Source organism: Emydura macquarii, unplaced genomic scaffold (genome assembly GCF_026122565.2).
Source record: "Emydura macquarii macquarii isolate MOO-44397 ecotype Brisbane River unplaced genomic scaffold, CSIRO-AGI_Emac_v2 contig_1390, whole genome shotgun sequence".
Classification (NCBI taxonomy): Eukaryota; Metazoa; Chordata; order Testudines; family Chelidae; genus Emydura; species Emydura macquarii.
In genome coordinates, this window is record NW_027131527.1 from 953,389 (window position 1) to 976,355 (window position 22,967).

The following is a 22,967-nucleotide window of genomic DNA, read 5'->3' on the forward strand; positions in this document are numbered from 1 at the left end:
ATGACCGTGGAAACTTCTTTAGGGATTCTAATTTAAGTTAATTATAGTTAAATACTTCAGTAACATTTAGCAGTGATACTTATTTCTATTTCAAATGACTACACTTACATATCAAAAATACGTAGCTACTGGTGAGAAACATTTTCTTGAACTGAGATGCAGCAGACAATCAAAGTAATCAACATTACAATAATAATTTCTGCATAAGGCATACCCCAATACACGAGGGAGGAACATAGCACAATTCAGTGATAGCCTCTCTAATTCAGTGCTATTAAATGTGAACATCTGTTTCTCCCTGTAAACTGCCAGATAAAACCATAGAGTGCTGTACAATAGCATGGGCCACTTCCATCTTCAGCATCTATAAAAATAGCTGCCATCGTTACATTAGAGAAGGGTTTGTTGCCAACTTACTGTTTCAAAATACAAAACTAAACCTATTTATAGCTGATATTCAGTAAAATGGCTGAAAACTTGTTTACCAGTGAGGCTATGCTATTTTTAACACAAGTTACAGATATTTAATTATTACAGTATCCTTTTCAGTTTTCCCACAGTGTATACCTTATACTGTAGGTCACCACATTCATAACATAAGGAGGCATTTTCCTATTGCTGTCTTTTGAGCCCCCTTTGAATAATTACTTGTCTTTGAAAAAACCTCTTTAATGCAACCTTTCATGAATGTATTTCTTGCACAGAGAGGAAAAGAGTAAGTGTATCACACTTAAACTAAACATGCTGCAGTAGAATATGATTAATATTTAGATTTGTTTGCTATTCATTTTGTGTTTTCAGATTTGCAATACTCCATTTTGGTGTTTAATTTCCTAAAGCATATACTTGTAATTAATTTGCATCCTTTGCAGAATATTCAGAACCTGCAACAGTATTCAAATGGCCTGATGGAGATTTTGCCAAGTAGAGATATTCATGATGCAGCATTGTCACATTCCAGACCGGTGAGGGCCTGCCCTGAAACCTTGGATGTTTCACAATGCTTTGCTGTTCTAGCTACCAACCTGGGCCACTCACAAACAGCCAAACACCATGCAGTTCACACTCTCAATGTCTGTATGAGGTATTGAAGTCAGAAATGGTTACAAGAGAAATAAAAAGTTTTAGCTACTAGAATGCATTTTAACAAGCTAGACTTGGTTCAAGGTAAAATCCTCATCACATGTTCCCAGCAACATGGCTGACCAAATTCTCAGATCAAGATCTCCCCACAAAGTCAAAGGGTTGGTTCCTTTGTTATCTTATGTGAAAGAGAGAGAATGCTTGGGGTTTTCTGCCCCTTTCTTCTATAGTCTAGTTAACCTTTGAAGTGGATTCTTATGAGAGTTACCCCTCAAAGCAAAGTTTATTCAAACAGTAAAGAAGATGACAGAGTCTGGTAGGAAGCTCTGTGTTTTTTCTTCTCTCTCATATTTGCTGAAATGCAGATTTGCTTTGTCTCCTGCTATCTCTTCTCCCTGCTATTTCAAGGACCCTGCTTACTTCTTGTAAATTGAGGTAGACCACACTTCTTCATTCTGAATAACTCTGCCTGGACAGGATTGTGTGGTCTTGAACGTATGCTAAGAACATCATACCAAGAGTATTTCATAACTTTACATATAATGTTGCTACATACATTTCACCATGATATTATTGATCAGTGAGTTAATAGTTTTCAAATGATACCTCACAAGGCATATTCTGTATAAAGATTGTTACAGCAGTGGGTAGGGTTTGAATACAGGGTTGCATTCGGTTACAAGTATACACCAGCTAAGGCCAAGGCTTACACTCAAGACACTTGACATATTTTAAAAATATTGTAGTTGGGCACTGCAGTCAAAGAATTGAATGTTTGCTGATGAACCCTTAAAACTGATTCTCATGAGAAATAAGCCTATATTTCATCTAACATGGAATATTATATTTTGAGGAACCAAATGTTTAGTAAGTAAGATGGTTATGAATCTGATCCCATACTCAGTGGAAGGACTAAGATTTATTTCCATGGGCTTTAGATCAGGCCCTGAAAGAGACAGAGAGGGATAAAGAATGAATATTTGATTAGAGGAAATAACAAAACAAATAGGGCACATCCCCGATAGAGTACTTTAATATATGCTAGAGAATTAGAATAAGGTTCTATTGTTTCTGCATGTCACAAGCTATGCTACTCTACACAGACTTATCATATACTTCAGGGGCCAAATCCATTCTGTTGTCAGCTGGTAAAACTCAGTTGAATTGTGGAATTTGTCCTAGCAGTTACTCAGACTTGGAGCATTCTCCTGTTTTGCTAATTACCAGTGCTGCCTCTTTCCCATCGCCATCAGAAAAAAAAAGCTAGAGCAACAAATGTATAACTTGTATTACAAAAACTTCCTATCTACAATAGAAACTGTTGAGATGTAAATATTGTAATGTTCTCTGCTCAGTGAGGAGCCACTTCGAGAATAAAACCCTGACAAACGTGAGAGTTTGGCTGTGGGCAAATGAATGTGGACAGTTTATTTGATCCATATAAAAATGAAATAAATAGGAACCAGTGGGACAGAGCAAGCTGAGTACTCCAGAAAAACTAGAAGACCGTCACCCAGAACTGCTGAAATTTGGGGGTAATTAGATTTGTCCCCAAGTGATAAAGCAAAAATCAGGGGCTTAGTAACCATGGGGAAAATAGAAAAGAGAAATAGGATGAAAATAACCTAGAAACATTGAACCAACAATGTAGTTCTGCTACAGCTGAGTTTGGCCCACTGACTGTCCAAAGGACAAGTAAAGAAGATGGACTTAGCACCACTGGAAAAAACACAGTGTAGAAAAATAGAACAATGTGGAAGGTGGAGTTTAGGAAGCACTACTTTCTAAGATAAGAGTGGAAAATTCTAGACCTCAATCCTGTAAATGCTTATTCACATAACTTTATTACTGAGCAGAGATCTGATGGGTCTGTTAATGCTCAAAGTTAAGTACATGCATTATTGTTTGCAGGATAAGTGCCTTAAAGATCATGCTGAGGTGGGGGATGGGAGAAGAAATCATTCTGTCCTAACAGGCACATTCCTGACCCCAATTATAAAAAGAAAACATATAAGGTAAATTTGCCTAATTAAGAAAAAATTAATAGTCTAAAAATGAAACTAGGAATTATACCCTGAAGCCAAAATTCAGGAAATAAAATTTACCAAAGAAAGGGATGATATGAGTCAGTGAAACTGTGCAAAAGGGAAAGAATGATGGCGAGGGTTCAAATGAAGTTAGAAAAATAAGGGGGGGGGGGGGCGGGCAACTAGTGTGATTATGAGAAGTAAAACAAAAGGTTCCATAGCCAAGAGATCTGATTATATAAGGGGAAACTCTTATTCATTCAGTAGCTGGTCAAAAAAATTCAAAATCTGAATTCTCAAATATTTCATTAAAAATGTGGATTTTTTTTTTTTGGTCCAGGTTTTCAATTAATCTAATTTTTGACCAGCTCTGTCGTAAGTGTTATATTTTGACTTTCCATTCTGTCTTGCAATGAAAGCTCTTGTGAACAGACTGACTAAAAGAATGCATATATTCATCACACCTCTTTGTTGTCTCTCCTGTTTTTGGAACGTATGTTTTAAAAGCCTATTGCAGCTGACTTCTGTGATCAGTCCTTAACATGGAAGATTCTAAAATGCAGACATCTTGATTTCTTAATTCATATTGTTATCCTTTCTTTTTACTGTAACTCTTTGATACTCAATCCAATCCAACAGCACCATCCCTCTCAAAATATTATCTCCAGTTTGGATCACCCTCCTGCCAATCACGTTCAACCATGTGATGTGATTATACCTCAGCTGTTCTGACCCTTAAAAGTCTAGCAACAGCTTTTCTGAGTGTATTTGTTCAGTCTCCACATGCTGAGTTTTTTACTCTCAACTTACACAACAAAGATGCTGCCTGTTTTAGTATGCTTGTGACAGGATGCATGCTCAGTAGTAACTGAACAGAAACCACCAACTCCTCCTCAAAGAAGAACCATTAAAAGGTTAGAACGCCTAATTACCACCACCAATTAGTGTTAGATTTGAATCAATAGCTTATATGTGAGAAGCTAAATGTGTCTCATTACCAGTCTTCAGGAAAATTCAGTCCCTCTTTATAGGTACTTAGTCATGTCCATTCTGTTTCCATAAACCACCTATCTAAACTTAGACTTTCCTATTCATAAGGAAGTCTGTTTTCCAATTCTGTGCTTTCCTATACATTTTTATGCCCTTTGGAATTCTCCACTTGCTCCTTTCTCCATATTTCTCTTATTATGTAATTCTGGGCTTCTTTGAAGTCAGGTACTATACACAAGAACAAAAATAATCTGAATGTGTTGAGCACGCTTTATTTCGCTACAGGGAGCATGTGCAAAGTTATCAGACAGCTCCCAAAGGTGGCTCTTCCCTTTGTGATTTTCCAGCAGTTTGGAGAATGTAGATTGTGGAGGTGGTTAATAATTGGCCTGTTTGAATTTATTGAAGTGGAGAGGAGAGGAGATTACATTAAATGTGTAAATATGCTAAATCTTCATACTCTCTTGAATCTCTGTGAAGAGGAAGCTGTCTCCATTGCTAATTTAGTTCAGCACTACAAATATTTATTACAAAACATTTACATTAAAAACCATCTACATCTTGATTAGGCTTTGTCTTACCTTCATTCATTTTTACAGTATTTGAATAATACCCATAAAATACTTTTTTAAAAAAGGTAATTACTCAAAGCATTCAATTCCAGGCACCTTTCTCGAGATAATTGAATCATTCACTACAAAATACTTCATCCAACTCTGCCACTATATAAATCTCCAAATATTTCAATCCCTTTAGGGTCCAGTGAAATTGGAAATTACTTATTGTACTCTAACAGAATACCTAATTCAATGACAGGCCTTTTTTTTTTCCAGGCACTTTTCATATAAATATGTTGATAGATAAAATATACAGTGGAATTGGGAAAGATTTAACAAGTACAAGTAAGGTCACATTAACAAACTGGTAAAAGATACACAACTGATCATTATATTGATTTTAATTGTGGAAATGCTCAAAATATTTCTTAAAGTCCAATGATCTTAATATTGGCTCTAAATAGTATGTCTGTGGACCCTGGTACTACATAAAGAATCCATGACTGTGGTATCTAAGCAGTAAGACTGGCAAAGTCCTTAATGTATATAAGTGAATGATGTGAAATACGAGATTGCCTTAACCATCAGCTGTTGAAAGTCCAGCCAACTGGATGATGCACAGTTGACAATATAGGAGCTTGTACTATGGCCAAAACTATACAAATACACAGTCTGAATGATCCAGCCTACTACTTTGGGGTTCTGTACAGGAACGAAAGGGCAGGATTCGTCTCCATAGGGACTGGAGATTGCTAGTGCATCTACTTCACTATGTGCTTAGTTCCCACAACCTTCCACCTCTATATAACCCCACACCAGGCTCAGCGTCACAAGGTGTGTAGACCTCACCGTTCAGACTTTCTAAATCTTGTGTCCCCACTTGACCTCCCACATCACTGCCCCCAATTAAGACTACAGCCCATCTCCCATGGAAGTCAAGGGAAAGAATTCATTGATTTCAATGGGAGTTGCCTCTGGTGCTTTTAGCAGGATTTCACAGCTTCTTCTGCACTTGGGTCAGTCTTGACGTGAGGGTGCAGGAGAGAGAATTCTCTCAAGTTTTCATTGATTAGCCTCGTATATACCAGACAAAGCTGGAGCTGGTGTGCCATGTAAGTGAAACACACATGCAAGCTGGTCTGAAGTAAGTTATCACTCTTCTTAGAATAAGATGTCTATCATGTCAAAGTAGACATCTTTCCGGGTTGGACTTGTGATACTACTGCAACTGGTTCTCTAAAAAGGTTGGTTAGTTTGTGTGATTGAAGAGGGGGAGTAGTTAGGCTAGATGACCTTTTCCCAACTTAAAATAGCGGGGAAATCTTGAAGAAAAACACTAGTTCCTCTTGCTCATTAGTCAGCAAGTACAAAGATAGCCCTTAACTGCAAACAAATCCATAGCTACCTCTTGGCTTTTATTTATAGTGAGTGGGAAAGCAAGAAAATGAAATAGTGCAGGTTACATTGTAAACCGGAGTAAATATAGTTACCAAGAAGCCAAACATTTCCCAAGGGGCAAGGAAGATATTGCCAAAGAAGATGGACTGTTTGTAAAAATTAACTGAAGCAGACGTTTCAGAAAGGAAGCTAATCAGACGTAAAAATCTATATATATATATCCATGATACTATACATTTCATGGGAAACCACTACAGAGATCCTGATGAAAGCAAACTGAGAAAGTGAGATTAGTGCAGAAGGACATCAGGATAAAGTAAGCAAACATAAGAGAGCAGAGAGTCATAAAGTCCTTATACCCAACAATTCAGGAGAGGCCATTCATTTTCCTTTGAGACTTGATGATCCTGGTACCACAAAGAAACATAGGGAAAAAGCTGTGATGAATGAAGCCCTTGTATGCTTGCAGTTACTTTCCCAGTATTGATCACTGGGGTTGCACGTTGTAATAGTTAAAGGCTGGGAATGCTCCCATAGAAGATGACTAGTACAAAATCAACAAAGATTACTCAGGAGTCCAGACTTTTTTATATATTCTTTCTATTATATATTTTGTCTTTAGGCTGTGTGTTTTGCTATGCATTACTAGTCTATATAGCTACATAATCAGAATTTCTGCACAGTCCTTGCCTTGTTCAGGAGGGAGCTGCTTTGGGTAAGGATTATTAGAACTGACATAGTGTTTTATCAATAGTCCATGTAGACCTATATCCTGTCTCTGGCCCGGGCAAGCGTACAAAGCAGGGCAGTTGGAGTGATGCATCCATCTTTCCTTCCCAGCTTCTGGCAGTCAGAGGTTTAGAGTCACCCCAAGCATGGGATTGTATCCCTGACCATCTTGGCTACTAGCCATTGATGGACCTACTCTCCGTGAATTTATCTAGTTCTTTTTTTAAACCTAGTTATACTTTTGCCATCACAACATCCGATGGCAATGAGTTCCAAAGGTTAACTGTGCACTGTTTGGAGGGGCAAAAATACTTCCTCTTGTTTGTATTTAAACCTGCTGCCTGTTAATTTCATTGGGTAACCCCTGGTTTTTGTGGGGAAGGGTAAATTACATTGCTATGTTCACTTTTTCCACACCATTCATGATTTTATAAATCTCTATAATATCCCTTCTTAGTCATCTTATTTGTAAGCTGAAAAGCCCTTATCTTTTTAGTCTTTTTTGTATGGAAGCAATGCATACTCTTGATGATTTTTGTTGTCCTTCTTGGAATCTTTTTTTCCAGTACCACTATATCTTTTCTGATATGATGGTGACCAAAACTGCACATAGTATTCAAGATGTGGGTACACCGTGGGTTTATATTAGTGGCATTTTGATATTTTCTGTCTTTTAATTTCTATCCCTCTTCTAATAGTGCCTAACATTCTGCTAGCCTTTGACCACTGCTACGCATTTAGCTGAAGTTTGCAGAGAACTACCCACAGTGACTCCAAAATCTTTGTTGAGTGGTAACAGCTAATTTACAACTCATCTATCTCTGCCTCTGCCACAGAGTTCCTAAGTGATGGTAGGCAAGTCACTAAAATCAAATCTGTCACAGGTGGTCATGAATTGTGGTTTTTAGCATTACTAAATTAGGAACACATTCAGTAGGAAAAAATTCAAGGATGTGAATTGAGTGACCTAATAGGATGTTGAAACTCCAACTTCCATGACTCTGATAACCATGTATACATGTTAAAACCATATAGCCATCTAAAATATCTAATCTGAATTTAAAATTATATCTGTTTACATTAGCAGTTGTTGCCTAAAACACTGTTTCATGCATCTAGGGTGACTAGATAACAAGTGTGAAAAGTTGGTATGGGGTTGGGGTGTAATAAGTGCCTATATAAGAAAATAGGGAAAGTCCCAATAAGTTTGAGACATCTGGTCACGCTACATGCATCTGGGCTAGTGAATTACTCAAAACTGAACCCAAGAAATATTGTCTTTTTTCACTTTGTTGAAAAGTTACTGAATTATCCACCACTTTACCCGAATTACCATGAAAAGCTTATCAACTTTTTTTTGTAATTTAAGGGGTTTTGTAATAAAGCTATTTATGGACCTGCAATATAAATCTTAATCTAACCGATAAAAAACTAAACCTTAATATTTTTCATTCATTATGCTTGAAATTTGAAATTTGGCCAAAAAAAAAAAAAAAAAGAAGCAACAGCAAAAGTCCTTTTCTGACAATATTTAATAAAGAGCCATGAACATTGTCAGAAAAAATGTTTTTTTCAGAAATCCTACCTGGGTCAAATGAACAATCATGACTTCTTTCAAATCAAGCAGCCAAAGCCTTACTTTTATGAGTTACAGTTTAATTCATTGTACTTTTGTGTATCAAACAGCTTGATTGTTATTAGTTTTCTAAAGTAATTTAGAAATTCATTCTTTTTGCTCAGAAGAGAAAATAATTTTTGTATAAATAAACACAACTATTTAGAGCTGCTAGCAGGCAAGATGCATGAAGTGAAGAAGAAATAATTTGGATAATTCGGAACCTGAAATGTTTCACAATTTACTGGATGGTAGGGAATTTGTGTGTTTTTTGCATCCCATGTTTTTTTTTTTTTTTTTTTTTTTGTATCCCATGAACAGTGTGCTATATGTCTTCCCAAATGGCTGAACAAGGAGGCTGAGGATGACATTATCTCTCATTAAGATAGTTTGCATGGCTTCTGAAGATATCTGCCATAGAAATTGCTGATTAGTTTGGGATTTTATGCAATGTCTTGAGTTTCTAGAAGAGTGTTTCTCTCTCTCTCTCTGAGAAGTTCAGAATGTGTTGGGTGAGTGTATGGCAGATACAGGTGTATTTGTATTGTGTAGAACATATTTATTCATCTCTATGTAGGGGATGATAGAACTACTAATTCCTTATAAGGCCACTTGATACTGAGAGTCTCAGGGTACCATACTAGCTTGTTTGTTGCTGTGGAAAGGGTTGTTTTATTTATTTGTTTTAAAACAAAGGATCAACATTCTGATTATTTTTCTCCTTGGTGAGATGCTGGGGTTGATTAAGGATGTGACCTTTCCAGATGATGAAATACATTAGGACTATATTCTCCCTTCTGTGAGGAATGGGGAAAAACTTAAGACTCTCTGAGGCTTAAATGCATTTAAAGTAACTTTCTCTCCAGAAAGGTTTGACATATCAAGTATAATGCAGGGTGTACTGACTTCTGATCACAAGAGGCTAGAGAAACCATAGACAACTAGTGTGTGTGTGTGTGTGTGTGTGTGTGTGTGTGTGTGTGTGTGTGTGTGTGTGTCTTAATCCAGGAGATCATCCTTAGGCTGACCTGTTTGGTTCCCCATTCCTTGCAGCAGGATTTCCTTAAAGACCAGAGTTCTATAATTCTTCTGCCAGCAGCTGTCCTAATTTTCTCTCCAATGAGAGAGTTAGAGACAGGCCTTGCATCCCTTGTGGCAAGCACATGAATTTTAAACTAGTCTGATTATTTTTTGGGGCATCTAAATCAAGATTTTTTTTTTTTTTTTTTTTTTTTTGAAGGGTTGGGCTTGGTAATCCAATGATATTGCTAAACAGAGCAGGAGCTCCTCTACTCCAGAACCCTACCATGCTAAAACCGTCCAGATTATCCACAGAACTGCAGCTACAAGTACTTGGCGTAGAAGGACATCTATGGACTCATGGACACAAGGGTGCCTGCTATGTCAGAATAGAATCGTGATTCCAGTCCTGTGCTGTAATAACTAGATCAAATTTCCTCTTTTCTCTTTGATCTTATGTGAGTGACATTGTGCAAGTGATTTGTCATTTTTAAATCACAACTCTTCTCATGGCTGCTACTGGAGATATGAAATCTGTTGTTTGGTTTTGATGGGCCTTTTCTCACTGTGACTTTCAGCAAATCACTTTGATTTATATGTGCCTCAGTTCCCCTAAGTGTTAAATGGGGAATGCTTAATCATCTTTACCATAAAGAACTTTGTGATCTGCTGGTGATAGTGCCAACTAGCATTACATATTTGCATTTTACCTAACATCCATTTATAAACTGGTTCACATTTCTTTGTACTCATCTTAAACAAACTTGAGTCTGAAACATCTTTCTCTTAGCTGGGTTACAGTCCTGTCAGTGCTTTGCAACCCTTTGGGTTGCTTTTTTGATTTAATCTTTACATTAACGACAGCTCTTTAGATTAAAAAAACAAAAACCTATATGCTTCTCTCCCCCCCTCCCCTACCTTAATCTATGTTCACCATTCTGTGGGTACTTAGAGCCAGTCTGTGTGTGAGGCAGGTAGGGTCTTTATCCCTTCTTCCTGTTGTCAACTGATGGAGGGCCAGTGAGAACAGATCAGGTCAGAGCAGAACTTGCCATTTTATAAAGTTCCAATCGCCATTGTCCACTGACAACTCCCTCCCCGCTCATCTCACACACTTAAAGTGGCTTCAAGTCCCTCATCAGGTGATTTTGTTTAGTTCCCACTCAGCTGAAATCCAGACCTGGAAAACTGGCTCTCCTGAGCTGCATGTAATGGCCTGTACCAAAGTGAAGGCATAGCACAGTTGTACACTCAAAATGGTATTAATAAAACAGGATAGGGGTTGCAGATTGATAGACACATACAGACATAAACTAAGCCACCACAATTAACATTCAGTTTAATCCTCTGTGTTCTTTCATCATTGTAACCTAAGATGTTCTATTGAAAGGAGTCTCTCTTTTTTTTTTTTTTTTTTTTTAAATGTGGATATCATTAAGTATACCACTCATGAATGAATAAACCTGACTTACTCTTTCAAATTGACCTGCAGAGCTATTGCCATTCTATCATATGGAGGTCTCTAAATGTTCTCTGCTAGCTGTATGCTGTACCTCTCAAAAGTTTTTCATTTTTTCCTCTAATAATCCATGCTGCTAAATTTGTGTCACTTTTCTCCCCACCCCCCCAAACTGAAAGGAGGGAGGGAAAGTCTTGAATACTAACTCAGAATGATTTTACAAACTTCTTCAGCCTCTCCTCTACTTTAACTGGGAACATCAATCCCTTATCAAAAGCAAATGCTACCAATTTCGCTAAGCCAGAGTCTGAAAGTTCACAAGGTCAAGAAGCACTTCTTGCCATGACCTTGAGAAATATATTGTGATTAAAAACAGAACAAAACAAAAAAACCCTACATAATTCCTACCTCTATTTCACTGTGTACTCATGGTGAGAAATTCTTCTTAACTGGTGAACTTTGATTGTTATGATAAGAAAGGGTGGAGTTTTCTCTTTGGAGTCCTTTCGAAGTATAATTAAAGCCACTGAGCAATAAAGCAAAATTGAATAATCTCAAAAAGCATTATAAGTGTAATTTGAGGTGAAGGCTTCTAAACTACTGCTGGTCAAAGTTAGTACTGTATGTCTTCAGAAGTTATAGTTCTGGCCCATCCTTATAAAAAATACCCCAGGATCCAAATAAGTAATTTGGGAGGGGATGTTTCAAAACCCAAACGCAGTCACAGCTTCACAGTTGACCTTTATCTCTTTAATGAGTCAGAACCATGCATTTAGACATTTGGATTCAGATCAGAAATTTGTGGTTTCTCTTTAATTTTTGGCATTATATAAAAAGCATAACTATTAGATTTATATGGCCATGGTATGAAGTGAATGTGTGTGTATTGTATAAAACTCCGTGCAGGCACATTTACAGAAGATTAAAGTTCCGCTATGGGTATTTTCATGAGTGACCCTTTCAGAGGACTACAGTAGATTGTCAGCATTCAGACATATGTATTAAGAATGTGATTGCAACTCAGATTTGCAAGCACAACAGTTCACTGTTCTCTGCTGTGTAAGAGTTAATGTTTAATTACATTGTTTATTTTAGCGTAAATTGAGATTTTTAAGCATGTATTATCAGAGAAAGCTGGAACACAGTTAGCTAATAAGTGGCACTACTGAAAACATATGTCTTATTACTGGTATTGACTGGAAAGTTAATGGTTATAAATGCAGTGTTGCTTAGCAACTGGAATAAAATGCTATATGACAGAGGGGTTTAGTTTATTTCTTCTTTCACCCCAGAACTGCTGGGATATCTACATATTAAATGTTAAACTGGATATTTTGAATGTGAATAATAACAGAGATCCACAGCTGTCAATACTAGCTGTTCATGGCACACTGAGATGTATCAAACACATCCAACGGGAATATTTTAAAATTTCTCCTTTTTAACAAAATTTGTCTCAATCTTTTTTCGTTTTCTTAAGGAAATAGCATGTAAAATTGCTTTCATCTCCTGCATTCTGTAATGACCTTGTGGTACTGATATGCTAATGTATTCAAATGAGACATTATATTTCAAAACCCACTAGCAGAGATTAAAAAATAGCAGTGTACTAAAAACAAATACTTTTAGAATGGGGACATAAAGTCAACTTTATTGACCAACCTGGTAGTCAAGCTCTGAAAACAGCTACCTTGTCAAAGGTCATCAGAAATATAAGGAAGCTGATGCCACGTATACATTTTTGTGATAGTACCATTATTTCCACATGAGGCTCTTCACAGGGCTTTATTTCCTGAAGGGAAGATGAGAAGGATGTGCCATGTTAACCCTGGGGACCTGATTGCAATGGAACATGTAGGTCCTCTGCAAAACAGGCACTAAATGTTCTCTGTTCTGGAGACAGCACATTGCAACAACCAAGACAATTCTATATTTAGATGATAATATGAAGCTGCTTTCCTGTTTGAGGCAATAACCATATCTTTGGCCAAGTAAATTATGGAGCTGAAGGAGATTTTTACTAGCCCAAGATATGGTTATTACCAAGTTAACAGAAGCATCTACAACTTGTTATACTGAATTATTTTGATTTACATATTGAGAGATTCTGATGTGGATCTAAATTTCAAAATACTTACAATGGGATTTTCAAGAGGGTCCTAAAGGAGTTAAGTGCCCAGATCCACTGAAATGGGACATAACTCCTTTAAGGTCATGAGGAGTCTCTGCTGTAATGTTGAGGTTGAACTAGAACTTCAGGTTATATCAAGTATTTTAGAAATACGCACTAGTTATGAAACTAAGAGATGTAGATCTGGGTGCTGAACACCTGAAACTCTCTTTCCTTCCTTCTCTCCCACCCCATATACCTCAAACAAAAAAGTTTAGAGATGCTCAGATCAGAGTACAAAGATTTCATATTGTATAGTGTTGACTGTAAGATAAGACAACATGCAGTATCCTTATACGCTGACTGGCTGAGACCATTCCTCTTCAACGTAATATTTAATCATTAATTAAGCTTTTAGAAATCATTTTGCTAGCACATTAAAGTTCCCTGCAAAAAAAACAATGGCACTCATTTCTATCTGCTTGTGATATTAGATCAGCACCATGCTTGATAGAGAAGTACCGTTTGCATGTAGTATCACTTGACCTTTTCAAACCATATCAGAGCCAGGATCAATCTGCCACTTGCCTGACAGTAAACCTCAAGTCCATGAAGGGGAAGACATATGTTCATTGTAAGGGAAGAGCCATCCATCCTTACAACTAGAGCTGGGTAATTTTTTTTATGTGATTGATGAAAAATGGAAACTTGTGTTGACTGAAACAATTTGAGTTTGTGTTAGTTTTGACAAATTATCAAATTTAAAAAAAAAATAGGGAACATCTAAATGGCATGTTTAGATGTCCCTTGTTGATTTGGGCCTTTGGCAATAATTAACTTCTATTTCTACTCTGCTAACAAACACTGTCCCATATATGAATAGAGCTGAATTTTATACAAGGCTTTGTCTTCTAAAGAAATTTCTCCACAATGGGGAGTGTCATGATAGGAATTCGGTAGTATCCCTTTAATGAGTTGTGAAGCCTCCAGAAAGACCAAGTTCTGTGTTTTAGAAGCCACCAGAAACCAGTCAAAGCAGCATCAGGTATATAGCTAGACCTTGCAAGTTTGTATATAATTAGTAAATATGGTGCATCCAGCTATACTTATGATTTTTGTATTCTTGTTCTCTGTCATGTCATTTGCTCTTCAAGAACAGAAAGATATGTAACTTCCTGAACTTACTGCATCTTTTTTATTTTCATAATAGAATAAACAATGTATTAAGAATTTTCTTCCTTGTTTAAGACTCTCTGTATCCCTTATGCATATCAAGTACCTCTGTGATAAACAACGTGGCCAAATTCCTGAGAATATATAACAAGAAACAACAATTAAATCTGCTCATCTATCTTTGATTTTGCAAACTATATTTTTAGTATTTTAGGAATAAGTTTACTTGGCATTCAACATAACTTAGGGTGTGAAAAAGGGAGTTTACACATCTGGCTGACAGGAGGATATATGTAGTTGTATGAGAGTTTGAAACTGGGCAGTAACATATATACATTAACATTCACTAACTATATTTTGCTACAGAGACAATTGAGATTGTTGCACCTGCAGACATTTTCAGAGTTGTTTTCATATGTTCACTAATTAATAAGACTGCATAAATTTCCAATTCTGTTTTCTCCCTTGTTTGGTATAACTGAAAACATTTGAGGTCATAAAAATAAAAACAAACCATATTAAAAAATAAAGAATCGGTTTTTGCTCAGCTGAATAGGCTGCCAAACTCATTTTCACTCTCAAAGCTACTGAATGATGGTAGACACTCAGCAAGCCACACAGCTGTGGGGGGAGACTCAAAAAAAATCCAGATAAACAACACTTGAAACGTATAATTTAAAATGGGATGTCATTGCTGAGTGAAAATTTTATTTATATCGTGGTAGTGCCTAGAAGGCTCACTTACAGAACAGAGCCCCATTTTTTTTTTTTTTTTTTTTTTGGTAACTGCTGTACAAACACAGAACATAAAGATGGTCAGCGCCCACAGAAATTACAATCTTAACCTATGTCTCCACTTATGTCTTCAGGAAGAACACACACACTACACCTGGTACTCCTAGCACAGGTATAAATAGCAACATAGATAGTGAGGCACTACTTAGCTGAGTAAAGATATGGCAGAACCTTACAGTATATACCCTACATGGGTTTTCTACACCACCAAGCAGTACCACCCCATCTACCTTGTTTTTAGCAGTGCATGTCCTACTGTCTCGCCACTGCCAGAGTCTTTCACTGGGGTGTGTAGCTACTCGTATCCAACATTTTGCCACCAGTGTAGACAAGGCCTAAGAAAAAAAGACAAAAAATGTGCACGGAGAAAAAGATGTGGAATGAAGTACGCTTCAGGGTGGGATTTTAAGAACCTTTTAAGTGATGTAGGAGCACAAGTTCCATGGAAAATGAATGTCAAATGTATGATCAGGCCTGTTGAAAAGTTTACATTAACTCCTTTTAACTTTTTACAGCTAAAAGGTTATAATTTGCTGTCTTCCTTCAACCCCTTTTTCTTCCATCCAGCTTTCTAGGACACAGGTCTGAAGCATTTTATGTATTCAAAGCACTCTGCAAACATTAATTCAACTTGAAAGACCCTGTGATGAGTAGTGTCATCTCACATTTTAAAAATAGGGAAAATGAGTCAGAGGTGAGGTTACTTGGCCATGACCATACGTTGAGTCAGTGGCAGAGTCAGGTGTAGAACTCAAACCCTCTTGATGTCTGTCTGATCATCCCCAGACAAAAACTAACCTGTACATTTTGCTAGTCCTCTCTAAGAGCAATAGTCCTCATTCACATGCATAGTCCTGTTGAAGTCAATGGGAATACTCACATGAGAGAGAAATATTAATATAAGGATTTGCCGGATGGAGCACATTACCCTGAGAATGCAAGCAACATTTCTGGATGTTTGAGTGAGAGATTTTTTTAATTATTTTTGCACCCTTGTAATATTGTTGGTTCTAAGAAAATCAACAAAATGTTTCCCAAACTTGTGAAAAGGTTAATATCCTGTCTCAGATATGCAGTTTTAGAAGACCTCTTTCTTTGAAAATAGGGTTACATTCACATCTGGGCCTGTTTTTGGAAATGGGCTCTTTAAATTAAATGGACTCTTTCCAGCAGTAAAGTTATTTCATTCTTATGAGAACTAATGAGCAAAATTTGGCAATATGTTTTTCAAAATAGGCCTATTTTCCCATTGATAACAAAAGCAAATAAACTCAATTTTTTTGTATTTTTCATTTTGTTGAGAACATTTTGCATACCAGTCTAGAGTCTGATTTTCTAAATTGGATGCACATAATTATCACTCTGTAAATTCAAAGGGAATATCTGAACATGTAAACTGATAATTTAAATTGACATCTCCATGCATAATTTCAGTTTGCATGAAAAATTGCAATAACTTGATGCACAATTGCATGCATATGGTCCATGAAATCAGGCCCATAATCCCTAATGAGCTCTTCTAAGAGGAGAATGAGCCCTGTTAATTGATGTAGCTGGGAGTCAGAAACCTAGAATGAAATCCTGGCTCCACTGAAGTAAATTGGACCTTTACCCAGACTCACTGAAGGCAATGGGCTCCATCTCAGGTTCTATTTCCTTCTTTCCCACTGAAGGCTTGATCCTGCTCCACTGAAGTCGATAGAAGTTTTGCTACTAACTTTAATGGATTCAGGTTCAGGCAGTAAAGGTCTGTGTGGTGCTCAGTCTATATGCTTCACTTTGCCTATCTGTAAAATGTAGATGATGCATCACTAGTGTGCTACAAGGCTTACTTAATATTGACAAAATGCAGTGTTATATAAATGTTATCAGTGAATACAGTAGTACTCTTTACACAGCAAATATACCTTTAAGAAAATCATGTAAATTATAAAATAGCAACGGTCTGACCTTTCAGTCATGAAATTGATAGCAGACTAATCAAATTATCTACTCAATTTTCCCTCGCTCTGTCTGATTAATTTGCTCTATTTTTCTTCCCAGTTTTGCAAGTCTTGTTAGTTTTTATTTTCTTACTCTTTATTTAAAAAAAAGAAAAAAAAATCATTATCTACAACAAAAACAGATGAATTTATACAATGGGGACTAAGAAATTCCGATAAATATACTGACTCCACTATATTTATGCGGCATAGCTTCAGTTGAATGGGACTCATTAAATAATGCCTGCTGCATTTCATCTGCAGCGACTTGGGCATATTGAAACTTACAGAAACTGCCAAAGACACATCTTTTTATAAGTTATAATTATACACTAGTGTCATTGACGCTGCCAGTCTGTAAAATATTTACTCAGCTTGTAAAAGGTTGAATGTTAGAAAATTTGAAGTGTAACTTTGAACAAATTGAAAACATCACTTTATTTTATCTGACAAAAAAAAATCTGAAGAGGCTTGAAGAAATTTTTGGGGGGAGGGAAATCCCTCTAAATACTGCATAGTATTGACTGCCCTGTTTTTTAATTTTGTTTTTATTTAGACAAACTTGATGTTTTCTAGTAAGAGCAGCTTTCGAATGCACATATGCAAGCACTCACAAGTGCTTTCTGCCTTATCAGCTAGGGGATGTATTTTTGCTTTTGCATATGCTAGATTATTTATCTGTCTTCTCTCAAGTCCATGTATCACAGCTCGCGCTCTCTCTCTCACACTCACACTTCATAGATGTTTGCTTACTGAATCAAAACTGAAATGATGAAATATTCAGTGTTCAGCACTTGAGCAAATTATGACTCTGCCATTTGCTGATCCAGTTTTTCAGGTTGAAACAACATGTGGAAGCCAACTATAAAGGTTTCCTCATCAGTTTCTATTCTATGTCCTTTTTAAGGCTTAAGTCTTGCTAGACTTGTTCACTGAGTTATCTTTTCTTGTATCCTAAGCGGGATGAACGAGAACTCTCTGGGTGAAATTCAAACCTGGTCCAACTCCAGGAGAAGTTTCTGGGACAAATTCAGCAACCCTTTAAATGGCAGTGTAAATTATACACACTGTAAACTGGTTTTTAAAAGGGGCCTATCTTGTGAATGCTGTTTTATTTCCTCCTCCTCCTATTTACAGTGATAGGGACAGGCCCTCATCTGCACAGAGTTCACACTCAGACCAATTGAGAGCAGAGTGGGTAAGAGAGCTTTTTTCCTCCCTCCTACTCTGAGCCAGCCACGGGCTGAAATGGCTCCTGGTGTAACTTAGGGCAGCCATTAGGATGCTCTAAGTCACTCCATTTGCAACAGTGCCATAGGGACCATTATGTCAACTGAAGAGCTCGTGGAGTGAGGACCATATGATCTGCTTCGATCCCAATATGGCTCTTACATGGAGATGGGAAGGAAGCTGATATACCACTCAAATTTTTTTTTTTCTTTTGTGGGGAATCCTCAGGCACTCTGCCCTACTGAAGCAGAGGGAAGTGACCAGAACTGTGCCTGGGAATCTGGCTTGTAGACCTTTAAAATTTAGCCTTTACCTATGTTTGCCACATTGAAAGTAACTGATAGGAAATCTATTTCCTATCATCAGGGGAAAAAGTCTCTGGGAAAATGTAATCTGTCTGTTTAGAGATGCTGTTATGTGCTAACTGTGAATGAATGGTGACTTCTAATGGCAACTAATGAACATCCTTTCTTCTGACATATCAGCTCACCCCTACCTTACAAATTACCTCAGCCTTTGTTAGAGCAAGCAATTGTCATGACAATTTATCAGTAACATTGGTTAAAATAGAAGAGAATTTTGTTTAATATAAAAAACAGATTTCTTTAAAAATATCAAGATGTTTTCAGTTTTGAAATTAGGGGAAAGAAGAATAGTTTTATTTACTAGCCAAAGAACAAAATTTCTTATTGGCTCACTTGATAGCTTGTTGCTCTTATTCTCTTTTTATGCTTATTTAGCAAGTATGACACCCATCTATCTTTCTAAAATTATTGGTTGCCGCAATAAGGGCTTCTCTGTCAAAGGGTTTTAAACTAAAGTATGACTACGTATTAGGTATATTGCTCTCTCATGTGCAAGTGTCTCAGATGGTACAGAGTTTTCAGGCCCCAGAGAGAAGCTGTAATGGTCTTAATTCCCCTAGCACTACATTTTCCTACTGTGACATCAGCCTAAAAAGTTTCAGGGAAGCTTGGACCCAAGAGAATCTTCTCAGGTGCACAAGAGGAAGCCAGTTAATTTTACTGAAGGGCATTAAAGCAGATTTGTCTGGTCTGATTGAAAGGCAGCTGCTTAATCGTGGAAGAAAAAACTGTTCTCCCCTCTTTGAAGGGGAACTTTGAACTATATATATATTTCTTTTGGTTTGTGTTGTCAGCTATGTTACTCAAGAAGGTTTTACAGAAAGATTTTACTCCCTGTACTTGCTCTTAAAATAAAATACCTGTCTCTCTCCCCAAAAGAAGCTTTCCTTTTTGTATGAAGCAAGAATCTTCGGTGATTTTTGTGGAAAGAACAATGGGTTTCAGAACTGCCACAGCATGGTTCTCTTTTAAAAGGAGCATAAATATTATCATGCACTAGCAGATATTTAAAAGGTATCTGACAAATTTTCATATATGTAAGACCCTCTGCCCCTCCTTTCCATGGCTGTGCAGATCCTTGACCTTAGTGGTGTTGGTGATGCTGTTTGGGAAAGCTCTAGTACAGTGTTCAGAAGTGTTCATTTGTTTACCATGAAACTGTTCTCTTCCAGGAATCAAAACATTTGGGAGATTCTTGGGCTGTGGCCCAAGATCTGCAGGTCTTGGACAGGGTGGCAGGCATTTATGAGGTTATTGCAGCAGCCAGAGAGTGGGAAGAATTGAAAGTCTTCACAACCTCAGTAGCCTTTATAACCTTCCTAGAACACTGCTCATTTACTTAAGTTTTGCACCTGGTTTAGGAACAAGACTGAAGAAAACATTTCCTAAACTCTTGAAAGTTGAGTTCCCATTCAGGAAATTAAACCACACCATATTTGCAGTCCCTCCTTTTGTTAAAGCCTTTAATTTATACATCATTTGTGCTTTCCTCTAAATCTCTTCCTCCTCCCTTTCCCCTCTTCCCCCAACCTTTTTTCCACTTCTCTCACTTTGGGAATCACTAGTATGTAACTTCATAATATACATACAGTGGTTTTCTTGGTGAGAGGTGAAATAGTTTAATAGACACAAGGTGGGTGAGGTAATATATTTTGCTGGACCAACTTCTGTTGGTCAGAGACAAGCTTCTGAGCCACACAAAGCTTCTCTTAAAGTAACATCATTAGCATCTGAATTAGCATCCATTAAAATGAGACCTTTCACACCTTACAGCTATTATTGAGGGATTCGGCAACCTTTGGTACATTGCTTTGCATGAGTTTCATTTGCTTTGTATTTTGAAGGTTTTCTTTGTAACCCTAAGAGATTTGCTAGGTTTTTTTTTTTTTTTTTTAATGAAATAAAAATTGAGATTCTGGAGAACTATCCAGCAACCCTTACCCCATCAAAGAAGTCGCACACTTTTAACACTGCTCTGTTCTCTGAATCACTCAGCCAGTGGTGGCCCCAACCGTGTCCCAATGAGGCTTGTAAATCTGATTTAGAAAGATGCCAAGTGCTATTTTACCTGGTATGAGCATAGTCAGAAGGAGCACTATCTGCTGGGACCTGCAGTCTCAGGTTTTATGAAAGAAGGGAGATGGTTGAAGTGGTGTGGACTGTATACTTCTCTCCTTTCTCTTGTGATATCATTTCTCCTTTTAGTTCATCTCGCAGAACATAGAGCATACTGTTATTTACATTGTTCTTTCTGTGAACTCTGATTATATGGCCAGGAAATCTCTCACTGTGCTCAGCTCTCTGAAGCATTCTCTGTTCTACCTTTTCACTAAATTAATTTGTGAATATGTATGAAGAGTGCATTTAAAAATAAATCTCATTCTGCTGGCTTATGTTTACAGTGAATTTAAATTCATCCTTTTGTTTTACTAACTCTGGAAATTGAACTGATTTTTACTGCAAAATCAAACTTTTGAATTTCCCAACTTTAATGATGGGATAATCTAGAATGCTGCATTTGGTTCTCATCACTCTATCCTGGGAAGAGAGCGGAAAGAAAAAATGTTCAAAGATGAGCATCAAAAAAGTTTAGGCCTGTGAAAACTTCCATCTGGCAAGATCAGTATGTCTTGCATAGGGAGGAAATAGGAAAGGACATGGAAAAACTTCTAAGGATCATGGTGGAGGAGCTTGCATGTTCTAATGAACCCCAGGGCTATGTCATCTGGAGCTTAGTGCTCCTGGTAGGGACACCCTTGGCCAACAGGTCTGGGGGGAAGGTTCCAGACTAAAATGATCCACTCTAAGAACCTCATGAAGGCCCCAAAATGACCACATGAACCTCACATAGATTAGGGATATTGGAATCCACCCCTGGAGCCGGACCTGGGAACAATGTTAGGCGAGTGTCTGGTGGCCGGGCTCAATCCAAAAAGGTGATGTAGACCCACTTCGTGGGCAAAGCACCTGCGATGCAGAGGGTGACGGCTAGGTGCCATGCCAGAATGGTAGCAGGAGGGATGGACCATGATGGACTGGTCCTCTGCAATGGAAACTGGCTCTGGGAATGTAGAATGTCACTTCGTTAGGTGGGGTGGGGAGAGCCAGAACTCGTGGAAGAAGTGGAAAAGGTACCTGCTAGATATAATCAGCCTCTCCTTCACACACATGAGGAGCTCTGGAAATAAACTTCTCAACTGAGGGTGGTCTCTTTCCTACTCTGGAGTGGCCCCACATAAGAGGCCTTGAGCAGATGTGGGGATACTCACAAGTCCCTGTCTGGGTGCTGTGCAGTTGGAGTTTGTCCCAGTAGACTTTGGGTCTCAGAGGAAAACCCTGACCACAGTGTGTGTCTGTGTTCAGAGTACTGTGCTTTTTTGGAGATGATGGGATTGTTGCTCAATAGAGTGCTACCTACAGACTCTGTTGTTCCACTGGGGGACTTCAGTGCCCACCTGGAGAATCGTGAAGATACTTGGATGAGAATATTGAGAGGAATGGCCTCCCTGATCCGAACCCAAAATGGACTTCTGTGCTAGTCATGGATTGTACATAACACCATGTTTGAACACAAGGTTTCTCATAAATGTACCTGGTACCAAACCACCTTGGCCCAAAGTTCAACGATTGATGTTGTTGTTTTTTTTTAAATAGTAGTTTCATCAGACCTAAGACTGTCTATCTGTCCTGGACACCTTGGTGAAGAGAGGGGCAGAGCTGTCAACTGATCACTACTTGGTGATAAACTTGATCTGACATACAGGATGCTGGCTGGATAGACGCGGGTCAGTGCAGGTCACTGGGAACATCTGTGGAGGACCCTGTGAGAAAAGGCTTCAATTTCCACTTCTGGAAGAACTTCTCCTGCATTCTGGGTGAGGTTGTGAGCATTGAGTCTGAGTGGACCATGTTCAGGACCTCAATCATTGAGGCAGCCACAAAAAGTTGTGGCCTGAAGGCGGTTGGTGCCTGTCATGGTTACAACCCTAGGATCTATTGTTGGACACTAGTGATGAGGGAAGCTGTCAAAGTGAAGAAGTTGGCCTTTTGAAAAATGCTCATGAATTGGACTCGAGATGTACTGGTGGGCTAGGAGGGTTGCTGTGGTGATCATTGATGTGAAAGCCTAGGCCTAGGAGAAGGTTAGAAAGACCATAGAGAATGATTTCCCAACAGCTTCAAAGGTGTTCTGGCAATCCATTCATTGCCTTAGGAGGGATCAATGGGACATTGCCCAGGCTGTTCTGAGCAAGGGTGGTGAAATGCTGACTGTGACTGAGAAGATTTCTGTTGGTGCGGTCGCTGCAACAGTAAAGTGCCTTCACAGTGGTAAGGCAGCAGGGGTGGACAAAATTTACCCAGAGATGTTGAAATCACTAGACAAAGTTGGGGTGTCATGTTTAACGCACCTCTTAAATGTTGCATGGAAGACAG